The 12,430-nt window shown below is 40.8% G+C and overlaps 1 protein-coding gene and 1 pseudogene across 2 annotated transcripts in view; both read left to right on the top strand.

Moving 5' to 3' along the window:
* Positions 1-12,430, top strand: part of POLR3B (RNA polymerase III subunit B) — a 144,210-nt gene that overhangs the window by 49,527 nt on the left and 82,253 nt on the right. The window lies entirely within an intron of this gene.
* LOC104665628 lies at positions 8,628-9,408 on the top strand (annotated as a pseudogene). The gene has a single exon (XR_748434.2). The product of XR_748434.2 is annotated as a translationally-controlled tumor protein pseudogene (transcript).

The raw sequence follows: 12,430 nt of genomic DNA, 5'->3' as shown, positions 1-12,430 counted from the left end.
TGTTCTAAAATAGTTTACTTTAAAGCTCCTTTGAATTCTGATATTCTTTCTTCATTGCTGTCTTAATCAGTTAGCAGTGCCATCTACCCATGCTGCTGAGCTAGGAACCTCTGTGTCACTCCAGACTCTTCCTGTTCCTTCAGTCTACACATCAGGTTTGTCAAATCATCAAATCCTGCTTGTGCCATTTCCTAAATGCATCTCTAATTTATCTCCAGTGTAACTGTTAGAGCACAGGCCTTCAACTTCAGTGTAACCTCCTAATGAGCCTCTCTGTTCTTAGCTTCACCCCAACTCCATTCATCTTCCACAGTGCTAATAAAATTATTTCAACACAAATACGATCTTCTCACTCTTGTGCTTAGGCTATTTGAATGGCTCCCTCTGAAAGCAGTGAGGTCACTACAGTGAGATGTGATGTGGTTAATGGAAGATGCCAAGTTAGGGAATGTGTCAGCCAAATCATCTTTTAGGAATTTAGAGACTGTTGTTGGTGACAATTCTTAGGAGATCAGTCTGTGTGGTTGTCACAGAGGGATGATGGTATGGTTGATAAGAAGAGGATGCCAAGTTTCCATAATAACTAAAGATATGGTAACTTAGGGATATGGTTGTATAAAGCACTGACATGCTCTTAATTAGAGGTACTACTTCCTGAGTCCCCTGGAATTTTCCCAGGAGATATATATCTGTGAATGATACCACCCAGCCTAGAATGAGGTTTTGCAGAGCCCAAGACACTTCTTTTGTTATTCTGATGGTTATTCATTTATTTTACCAATTTAAACAAATATCTTGGAATAGGAACAGCTCCAGTCTCCAACTCCCAGTGCGAGCGACACAGAAGACCGGTGATTTCTGCATTTTCAACTGAAGTACTGGGGTCATCTCACTAGGGAGTGCGGGACAATCAGTGCTGGTCAGCTGCTGCAGCCCGACCAGTGAGAGCTGAAACAGGGCGAGGCATTGCTTCACCTGGGAAGCGCAAGGGGGAAGGGAATCCCTTTTCCTAGCCAGGGAAACTAAGACACACAACACCTGGAAAATCGGGTAACTCCCACCCCAATACCGCGCTTTAAGCAAACGGGCACACCAGGAGATTATACCCACACCTGGCCGGGAGGGTCCCATGGCCACGGAGCCTCCCTCATTGCTAGCACAGCAGTCTGCGATCTAACCGCAAGGCAGCAGGGAGGCTGGGGGAGGGGCGCCCGCCATTGCTGAGGCTTAAGTAGGTAAACAAAGCCGCTGGGAAGCTCAAACTGGGTGGAGCTCACAGCAGCTCAAGGAAACCTGCCTGTCTCTGTAGAATTCACCTCTGGGGACAGGGCACAGCTAAACAACAACAACAAAAAAGCAGCAGAACCCTGTGCAGACGCAAACGACTCTGTCTGACAGCTTTGAAGAGAGCAGTGGATCTCCCAACACGGAGGTTGAGATCTGAGAACGGACAGACTGCCTGCTCAAGTGGGTCCCTGACCCCTGAGTAGCCTAACTGGGAGACATCCCCCACCAGGGGCAGTCTGACACCCCACACCTCACAGGGTGGAGTACACCCCTGAGAGGAAGCTTCCAAAGTAAGAATCAGACAGGTACACTCGCTGTTCAGCAATATTCTATCTTTTGCAACCTCTGCTGCTGATACCCAGGCAAACAGGGTCTGGAGTGGACCTCAAGCAATCTCCAACAGACCTACAGCTGAGGGTCCTGACTATTAGAAGGAAAACTATCAAACAGGAAGGACACCTATACCAAAATCCCATCAGTACGTCACCATCATCAAAGACCAGAGGCAGATGAAACCACAAAGATTGGGAAAAAGCAGGGCAGAAAAGCTGGAAATTCAAAAAATAAGAGCACATCTCCCCCTGCAAAGGAGCACAGCTCATCGCCAGCAACGGATCAAAGCTGGTCAGAGAATGACTTTGACGAGATGAGAGAAGAAGGCTTCAGTCCATCAAACTTCTCAGAGCTAAAGGAGGAATTACGTACCCAGCGCAAAGAAACTAAAAATCTTGAAAACAGAGTGGAAGAATTGATAGCTAGAATAATTAATGCAGAGAAGATCATAAACGAAATGACAGAGATGAAAACCATGACACGAGAAATACGTGACAAATCCACAAGCTTCAGTAACCAACTCGATCAACTGGAAGAAAGTATCAGCGATTGAGGATCAAATGAATGAAATGAAGCGAGAAGAGAAACCAAAAGAAAAAAGAAGAAAAAGAAATGAACAAAGCCTGCAAGAAGTATGGGATTATGTAAAAAGACCAAATCTACGTCTGATTGGGGTGCCTGAAAGTGAGGGGGGAAACGGAACCAAGTTGGAAAACACTCTTCAGGATATCATCCAGGAGAACTTCCCCAACCTAGTAGGGCAGGCCAACATTCAAATTCAGGAAATACAGAGAACACCACAAAGATACTCCTTGAGAAGAGCAACTCCAAGTACCCACAAAGGGAAGCCCATCAGACTAACAGCAGACCTCTCAGCAGAAACTCTACAAGCCAGAAGAGAGTGGGGGCCAATATTCAACATTCTTAAAGAAAAGAATTTTCAACCCAGAATTTCATATCCAGCCAAACTAAGTTTCATAAGTGAAGGAGAAATGAAATCCTTTACAGATAAGCAAAAGCTTAGAGATTTTGTCACCACCAGGCCTGCCTTACAAGAGACCCTGAAGGAAGCCCTAAATGTGGAAAGGAACAACCAGTTCCAGCCATTGCAAAAACATGCCAAAATGTAAAGACTATCGAGGCTAGGAAGAAACTGCATCAACTAACGAGCAAAATAGCCAGTTAATATCATAATGGCAGGATCAAGTTCACACATAACAATATTAACCCTAAATGTAAATGGACTAAATGCTCCAATTAAAAGACACAGACTGGCAAACTGGATAAAGAGTCAAGACCCATCAGTCTGCTGTATTCAGGAGACCCATCTCACATGCAGAGACATACATAGGCTCAAAATAAAGGGATGGAGGAAGATCTACCAAGCAAATGGAGAACAAAAAAAAGCAGGGGTTGCAATCCTAGTCTCTGATAAAACAGACTTTAAACCATCAAAGATCAAAAGAGACAAAGAAGGCCATTACATAATGGTAAAGGGATCAATTCAACAGGAAGAGCTAACTATCCTAAATATATATGCACCCAATACAGGAGCACCCAGATTCATAAAGCAAGTCCTTAGAGACTTACAAAGAGACTTAGACTCCCATACAATAATAATGGGAGACTTCAACACTCCACTGTCAACATTAGACAGATCAATGAGACAGAAAGTTAACAAGGATATCCAGGAATTGAACTCATCTCTGCACCAAGCGGACCTAATAGACATCTATAGAACTCTCCACCCCGAATCAACAGAATATACATTCTTCTCAGCACCACATCGCACTTATTCCAAAATTGACCACATAATTGGAAGTAAAGCACTCCTTAGCAAATGTAAAAGAACAGAAATTATAACAAACTGTCTCTCAGACCACAGTGCAATCAAACTAGAACTCAGGACTAAGAAACTCAATCAAAACCGCTCAACTACATGGAAACTGAACAACCTGCTCCTGAATGACTACTGGGTACATAACGAAATGAAAGCAGAAATAAAGATGTTCTTTGAAACCAATGAGAACAAAGATACAACATACCAGAATCTCTGGGACACATTTAAAGCAGTGTGTAGAGGGAAATTTATAGCACTAAATGCCCACAAGAGAAAGCAGGAAAGATCTAAAATTGACACTCTAACATCACAATTAAAAGAACTAGAGAGGCAAGAGCAAACACATTCAAAAGCTAGCAGAAGGCAAGAAATAACTAAGATCAGAGCAGAACTGAAGGAGATAGAGACACAAAAAACCCTCCAAAAAATCAATGAATCCAGGAGTTGGTTTTTTGAAAAGATCAACAAAATTGACAGACCGCTAGCAAGACTAATAAAGAAGAAAAGAGAGAGGAATCAAATAGACGCAATAAAAAATGATAAAGGGGATATCACCACCGACCCCACAGAAATACAAACAACCATCAGAGAATACTATAAACGCCTCTACGCAAATCAACTAGAAAATCTAGAAGAAATGAATAATTTCCTGGACACTTACACTCTCCCAAGACTAAACCAGGAAGAAGTTGAATCCCTGAATAGACCAATAGCAGGCTCTGAAATTGAGGCAACAATTAATAGCCTACCAACCAAAAAAAGTCCAGGACCAGATGGATTCACAGCTGAATTCTATCAGAGGTACAAGGAGGAGCTGGTACCATTCCTTCTGAAGCTATTCCAATCAATAGAAAAAGAGGGAATCCTCCCTAACTCATTTTATGAGGCCAACATCATCCTGATACCAAAGCCTGGCAGAGACACAACAAAAAAAGAAAATTTTAGACCAATATCCCTGATTAATATCCGTGCAAAAATCCTCAATAAAATACTGGCAAACCGGATTCAGCAGCACATCAAAAAGCTTATCCACCATGATCAAGTGGGCTTCATCCCTGGGATGCAAGGCTGGTTCAACATTCGCAAATCAATAAACATAATCCAGCATATAAACAGAACCAAAGACAAGAACCACATGATTATCTCAATAGATGCAGAAAAGGCTTTTGACAAAATTCAACAGCCCTTCATGCTAAAAACGCTCAATAAATTCAGTATTGATGGAACGTACCTCAAAATAGTAAGAGCTATTTATGACAAACCCACAGCCAATATCATACTGAATGGGCAAAAACTGGAAAAATTCCCTTTGAAAACTGGCACAAGACAGGGATGCCCTCTCTCACCACTCCTATTCAACATAGTGTTGGAAGTTCTGGCTAGGGCAATCAGGCAAGAGAAAGAAATAAAGGGTATCCAGTTAGGAAAAGAAGAAGTCAAATTGTCCCTGTTTGCAGATGACATGATTGTATATTTAGAAAACCCCATTGTCTCAGCCCAAAATCTCCTTAAGCTGATAAGCAACTTCAGCAAAGTCTCAGGATACAAAATTAATGTGCAAAAATCACAAGCATTCTTATACACCAGTAACAGACAAACAGAGAGCCAAATCATGAATGAACTTCCATTCACAATTGCTTCAAAGAGAATAAAATACCTAGGAATCCAACTTACAAGGGATGTAAAGGACCTCTTCAAGGAGAACTACAAACCACTGCTCAGTGAAATAAAAGAGGACACAAACAAATGGAAGAACATACCATGCTCATGGATAGGAAGAATCAATATCGTGAAAATGGCCATACTGCCCAAGGTTATTTATAGATTCAATGCCATCCCCATCAAGCTACCAATGAGTTTCTTCACAGAATTGGAAAAAACTGCTTTAAAGTTCATATGGAACCAAAAAAGAGCCCGCATTGCCAAGACAATCCTAAGTCAAAAGAACAAAGCTGGAGGCGTCACGCTACCTGACTTCAAACTATACTACAAGGCTACAGTAACCAAAACAGCATGGTACTGGTACCAAAACAGAGCTATAGACCAATGGAACAGAACAGAGTCCTCAGAAATAATACCACACATCTACAGCCATCTGATCTTTGACAAACCTGAGAGGAACAAGAAATGGGGAAAGGATTCCCTATTTAATAAATGGTGCTGGGAAAATTGGCTAGCCATATGTAGAAAGCTGAAACTGGATCCTTTCCTTACTCCTTATACGAAAATTAATTCAAGATGGATTAGAGACTTAAATGTTAGACCTAATACCATAAAAACCCTAGAAGAAAACCTAGGTAGTACCATTCAGGACATAGGCATGGGCAAGGACTTCATGTCTAAAACACCAAAAGCAACGGCAGCAAAAGCCACAATTGACAAATGGGATCTAATTAAACTAAAGAGCTTCTGCACAGCAAAAGAAACTACCGTCAGAGTGAACAGGCAACCTACAGAATGGGAGAAAATTTTTGCAATCTACTCATCTGACAAAGGGCTAATATCCAGAACCTACAAAGAACTCAAACAAATTTACAAGAAAAAAACAACCCCATCAAAAAGTGGGCAAAGGATATGAACAGACATTTCACAAAAGAAGACATTCATGCAGCCAACAGACACATGAAAAAATGCTCATCATCACTGGCCATCAGAGAAATGCAAATCAAAACCACAATGAGATACCATCTCACACCAGTTAGAATGGCAATCATTAAAAAGTCAGGAAACAACAGGTGCTGGAGAGGATGTGGAGAAATGGGAACACTTTTACACTGTTGGTGGGATTGTAAACTAGTTCAACCATTATGGAAAACAGTATGGCAATTCCTCAAGGATCTAGAACTAGATGTACCATATGACCCAGCCATCCCACTACTGGGTATATACCCAAAGGATTATAAATCATGCTGCTATAAAGACACATGCACATGTATGTTTATTGCGGCACTATTCACAATAGCAAAGACTTGGAATCAACCCAAATGTCCATCTGTGACAGACTGGATTAAGAAAATGTGGCACATATACACCATGGAGTATTATGCAGCCATAAAAAAGGATGAGTTTGCGTCCTTTGTAGGGACATGGATGCAGCTGGAAACCATCATTCTTAGCAAACTATCACAAGAAGAGAAAACCAAACACCGCATGTTCTCACTCATAGGTGGGAACTGAACAATGAGATCACTTGGACTCGGGAAGGGGAACATCACACATCGGGCCTATCATGGGGAGGGGGGAGGGGGGAAGGATTGCATTGGGAGTTATACCTGATATAAATGACGAATTGATGGGTGCTGACGAGTTGATGGGTGCAGCACACCAACATGGCACAAGTATACATATGTAACAAACCTGCACGTTATGCACATGTACCCTAGAACTTAAAGTATAATAATAAAAAAAAATCTTTAATTTTTTTAAAAAAAGTGTTATGATTTTTAAAAAATAATGTTGTCAGTAAAAATAATAAACAGTAAAATAGCAGAAGTCATTCTTAGCAAACATTTTTTTAAAAAATAGCATAGCAAAAAGAATTTTAAACAAAAAGGTTTGCAGTGAAAAGTGACCCATCTCTGACCCTCCTTTCCATCTGACTGAATTCCCCAGTTCTCCTTTCCAGAAAGTCACTTTTCCTATACTTTCCTCTATCCTTCCAGAGACACTCTATGCATATACAAATATCTTTATTAACTGGCATTTTAAAGTTAAACCATTGGAAACTCTTGCCCTGAAAACTATTCAGGCCTCTGTGTGAATTTATGCTTAGTGGGGCTTCCTTGAGGACCTTTGTCATGGGCAAGTTTGGAGTCAAGTTTTGCAAGTTCAGAAGAAATTATATAAAGGAACAGTTTGCTCTCATTAGTTTGAAACAGATTTTCAAACCAGTAATGTCTGAGAATGTTATTTGACCATTACTGCCAAGCCCTTTGACTTAAGGGGGAATTTAATCAGTTAAGTGTGTCTGTTGCTACAGAAATTGACATATACCTGCTTGTGTATGTACTTTTTAGTTATGAAAAATTGCGTACACACCACTATATATAATGTGTGCCTTAAGTCTGATAAAGTAAATACTTATATATTCCCATTCAATTTAAGAATGAATACAACATCAATACATTTGAATCCTCCATGTGCCTTCTCTTGTTCTTGGCTGTCCCTCCCATCTGTCTGTCTGGAGGCTCTGGCCATGTGCCTGCCTATTCACTTGGTACCAAGCAATCCCAACACATTCCTGAGCATTCTCTGTGTGATTACGTGAAGCACAGGTCCTTTTCCCAGGAGCATCCGCAGCGGACCTGAGCTTCAGATGTGTGTTTCAAAGTTTTTCAAGCCTGAACTCTTAGTTGGAATCCCAATATTAAAACAGATAAAAGTTGAGCCTTTCTGGTTGAGGTGGGACAGAGGAGTTCTCTGCCTCCTTCCCCTTCCCCTGAAACTCCTCCGTGGAATTCATAAGCACACTCTCCTCTGTAGAAGGATATTTAGATACTTTCACAGAGCCTGCAGGATCCTCGATGATCGTGCCCCTCTGTGCCTTTCCAGCCTCATCTCATGCCAAAGTGAGCCACTTACATCTTCTCAAACATACCATAATGCTCTTCTATCACTCCATTCCTTTGAGTTGTGCCTTTTACCGAAGCTGCCCCTCCCTCATATCCCTTTCACCCTCTCTCTAAAGAGGAACTCCTCCTTATTCATCATTTGAGCCCTCTCTGAAACTGTAACTGAAAACTCCTAGGTGCAGTTAGCTGCTCTGTCTTCCTTAGGCCAGTAGCAATTTATTCAAGTGTTTATTTGCATGCTAAATTGACGTGTAATTCTTTACTTCCATGCTTCTTCCCCCTTTTGGGTTGTAAGCTCATTGAGGACAGGAACCATTTATATTCATCTTGTTACTTCCACATATGTGCAGGCTGATATTTGAATAAGGAGAAGTTGCTCTCATGCAGCCTTGCAAACTGCATTCCAGCAAGAGACACAACCAAGTTCACATCTCCTAAGGCAGGAATGAGTTTAGGGACTGGAGGAACTGATAGAGGGTCAGTGGGACTGGAGTGAGTGAGGTGTCAGGATGGTAAGAAATGACACTGGAGACCATGTGGAGGCCGGATTATCTGGGGCCCTGTGTGTCATGAAAAGAGACTTGGATTTAGTCCTGCTAAGCTAGCGCCGCCGTCGTCTGCTTTCAGTCGCCGTCATGATTATCTACCGGGACCTCATCAGCCACGATGAGATGTTCTCCGACATCTACAAGATCCGGGAGATCGCGGACGGGCTGTGCCTGGAGGTGGAGGGGAAGATGGTCAGTAGGACAGAAGGTAACGTTGATGACTCGCTCATTGGTGGAAATGCCTCCGCTGAAGGCCCAGAGGGCAAAGGTACCGAAAGCACAGTAATCACTGGTGTCGATATTGTCATGAACCATCACCTGCAGGAAACAAGTTTCACAAAAGAAGCCTACAAGAAGTACATCAAAGATTACATGAAATCAATCAAAGGCAAACTTGAAGAACAGAGACCAGAAAGAGTAAATCCTTTTATGACAGGGGCGGCAGAACAAATCAAGCACATCCTTGCTAATTTCAAAAACTACCAGTTCTTTATTGGTGAAAACATGAATCCAGATGGCATGGTTGCTCTATTGGACTACCGTGAGGATGGTGTTACCCCATATATGATTTTCTTTAAGGATGGTTTAGAAATGGAAAAATGTTAACAAATTTGGCAATTACTTTGGATCTATCACCTGTCATCGTAACTGGCTTCTGCTTGTCATCCACACAACACCAAGACTTAAGACAAATGGGACTGATGTCATCTTGAGCTCTTCATTTATTTTGACCGTGATTTATTTGGAGTGGAGGCATTGTTTTTAAGAAAAACATGTCATGTAGGTTGTCTAAAAATAAAATGCATTTAAACTCAAAAAAAAAAAAAAAGAGAGAGACTTGGATTTAATTCTACATGCAGCAGAAGACTATTGAAGGGTTTTAGTCAGGGAAGTGACATGATCTGATTTTTAGTTTAGAAAGATCTGATGTGGAGATGAACAGGCCAAGAGTGGACCGGCTAGAAACTGTAGCGGTTTTCCAGATGAGAGATAGTGGGGCTGGGATGGTCACAGCAGATAGTACCACAACTAAAATTTAAAAACTAGAATTCTGAAATTATAGTAATTTTAGGTTTTGGGAAAAAAAAATTAGTATCTGGACTACTGAGGAAGCTCTGTTTGGTTAATGGCCACAACTTAGCAGTTAGGTTTTTGGCCACCTTCAGATTGACCACTGTGCAAGGAATTATGGGTATCCTCACCATCAATCCCGTTTTTACTATTTTTCACTTGGGAAAAATCATGGTGTTAAATGAGTCCATTAAAAAAAGTTGATTGTTTAGAGGAATAAGGAATGGAATAACAAGGGGGGAAAGGAGAGCTGATCCTGTTGCTTAAAAAATTAGAATTAAAAAGAGGGTTCCCATGTGCAAGAAAACATAGCTTTATAAACAATGTAAAGACACAAAAGACATTGTGTTGGCAAAAATGTGTAAAAACAATAGCTGCTAATTTCACACCCCATGGGATGAGGGAGCATAAATGTGCTTCAGCTTTAGATAACAGAGTTGTCTCCACTGGCCAAGCAGGTTCACAGAGCTTTCCCTCAGTCTTGCTGCCACAAGAGGGTTGGCAGGCCAGCCGCCAGTAGAGGTGTTAGCAAAACCTACCGATTTCAGGCTTAATCTTTCACCTACCTTTTCTTTTTCGGTAATGTGTTCATTATTTGCTGAGCATTACTCTATTCTTTGTCTGCAAAATTTTTGTTTCTAATGCAGCTTGCTTTGTATGGGTGAGATATGGAATGGCACCAAAATCCGGCACCCTGGAAAGCCAGGGATTTCCACCCTATGACAAAAGAATGCCGTCTTGACTTCAGAGATTGCCTAATCCCAGCTGTTCTGATAATGTAATTAAGGCTGCCTAATGTCTTTAATTTTGCAACCAGTTTGTGTGAAAAGGAGAATTTGGCACTCTGAAGGCTTAAACACTAAATAGCAATCTCAAGACGCCTAATTAGAATTCTCTGACATTAAGCTAATTGGTGAAACTGTATTTCAGCAGCTTAACTTCTTTATTAATTTTTTTAAGCATTTTCATTGAAAATCAATTGATGAGCTGTCAGCATTTTTCGCTGAAATATGATTTGCTCTTTACTGCTCCTGTCTTAAACAGGCTGAAAGGCCTTATACTAGCAAGGTATTGAATATTATCACCAGCATTCCTTCCCTTTTAGTCATTTTACTTTTGACCCAAATAATGTGGTTTATTGTGTGGATGGCCTTGTGGTTTCTCACTGATCTGTGAACTTGGACAGCATTTTTTCTTTTAAACAGAAATTTTAGGAGTGGGGAAATTTAATAATGAGGCAGTATTTCTGTTGACTGTGCTCTTACTTTTTACTTGTTTAGTACCAGAACGTTTCCTTGTGTTTGAATCAAGGGGCTACAATAAATTCAGCTGGGATCCAAAAAAACTTTGTCATAATTTGAGACAAAAGTGTCTAAGTGTAAGGGGCTAATTAAAATAGAGCTGAGCTTTTGTTGTTTAGGTTAAGGGCATTCGATTCTGTTCAGGATGCTTATTCAAGTTCCTTTTGCCAGTTTCCACAGGAAGTTGCTGGAATGGGCTTCTTCATCCCCTCTCACCCCTCTGCACCTGCTTCCATTCCCATATTCTTTCTTTCCAAGAGTGAAACTGCTGGATCTCACTGTAAGAAAGGATTAAGCTCTCAGAGGAGGAAGTTTTCTCTTTAGAACACTTCTGACATAGTAAATTCAAATTCAAGATCCAGTCTTTTCTATCTGAAAAGTTGGTCTTAGTAGAAAAGTGGAAGGACATGTCTTAACTTTAAAGAAGGAAAAGCATGAAATCCAATTCCACTTAGGAAATTCCTTCTTTGGCACTAGCTAGAGGAGAAGATTCATTTGCTTTGAATACCTCCTTCATTCTGAGTCAAAAAACTACCTATCAGAAACATGCAGGAATATAGTCAGTATGGAATTTGGAAAATCTTGCTTAAACATATTTCACTGAACCTCAGAATTCTTTAAGAAATTAATTAGTATAAATATGCCCCCCATATTACTTTAATGTTTTGTTATTTAACTTAAATCACAAATATATTGGGCTTTTTTTCTTCCACTGCAAAGAAAAAAGATGTGTACAAAGGGAAAAATTTTATAGGGGTATTTAGTATTCATAATATCTGTTATATTATTGCAGAATTCTGCCTGTTTTTTATTTGTAGTGAGCCAGCTATTTAGTTTTGCTTTTTTATTTTTTATGAACTTGATATAACTGGCATTCTGGTTATGTTACTCTATTACATGCTATCTAAAAACAGTGGCTTAAAACAACCATTTTATTATACATACCTCACAGTTTTGTGGGTCAAGAACTCAGGCGGGACTTGGCTATTTGATTCTTCTGTTTCACATGGTGTTGATGGAGGTTGGTTGGTTGATGTTCTGCTAGAGGATGGTGGGAAGGGCTGGAAAGCTAGGCGCAGGCTTTTCCAGAGTTGTCACATTGATGGAGGTTGGTTGGTTGGTGTTCTGCTAGAGGATGGTGGGAAGGGCTGGAAAGCTAGACTCAGGTGTTTCCAGAGTTGTCACATTCGGTGGCTCAGGAATCCAAGAGTGTTTCCCGTAGAGAAGAAACTGTGTGAGCTTAATGACCTAGACTGAAAGTCACAACATCACTTATGTTTATTCTATTGGTCAAATAGTCCCCACCCAGATGTGGGGCAGTGGGGCGCAGGGGAGGGGTGGGCATGGGCCACACCGCTCAATGTTTAGTTCAGGGATCAGCCAGATATTTGGGCGAACTTTATATATATAATTTAGAGTTTTCTTCCTTGCATTCTCTCCTTTATGGAATTCCCCTTCACCTTCCAGCTACTCAAATCC

Source organism: Rhinopithecus roxellana, chromosome 10, assembly GCF_007565055.1.
Source record: "Rhinopithecus roxellana isolate Shanxi Qingling chromosome 10, ASM756505v1, whole genome shotgun sequence".
Lineage (NCBI taxonomy): Eukaryota > Metazoa > Chordata > Mammalia > Primates > Cercopithecidae > Rhinopithecus > Rhinopithecus roxellana.
This window is presented reverse-complemented; position numbering and strand designations above follow the sequence as displayed.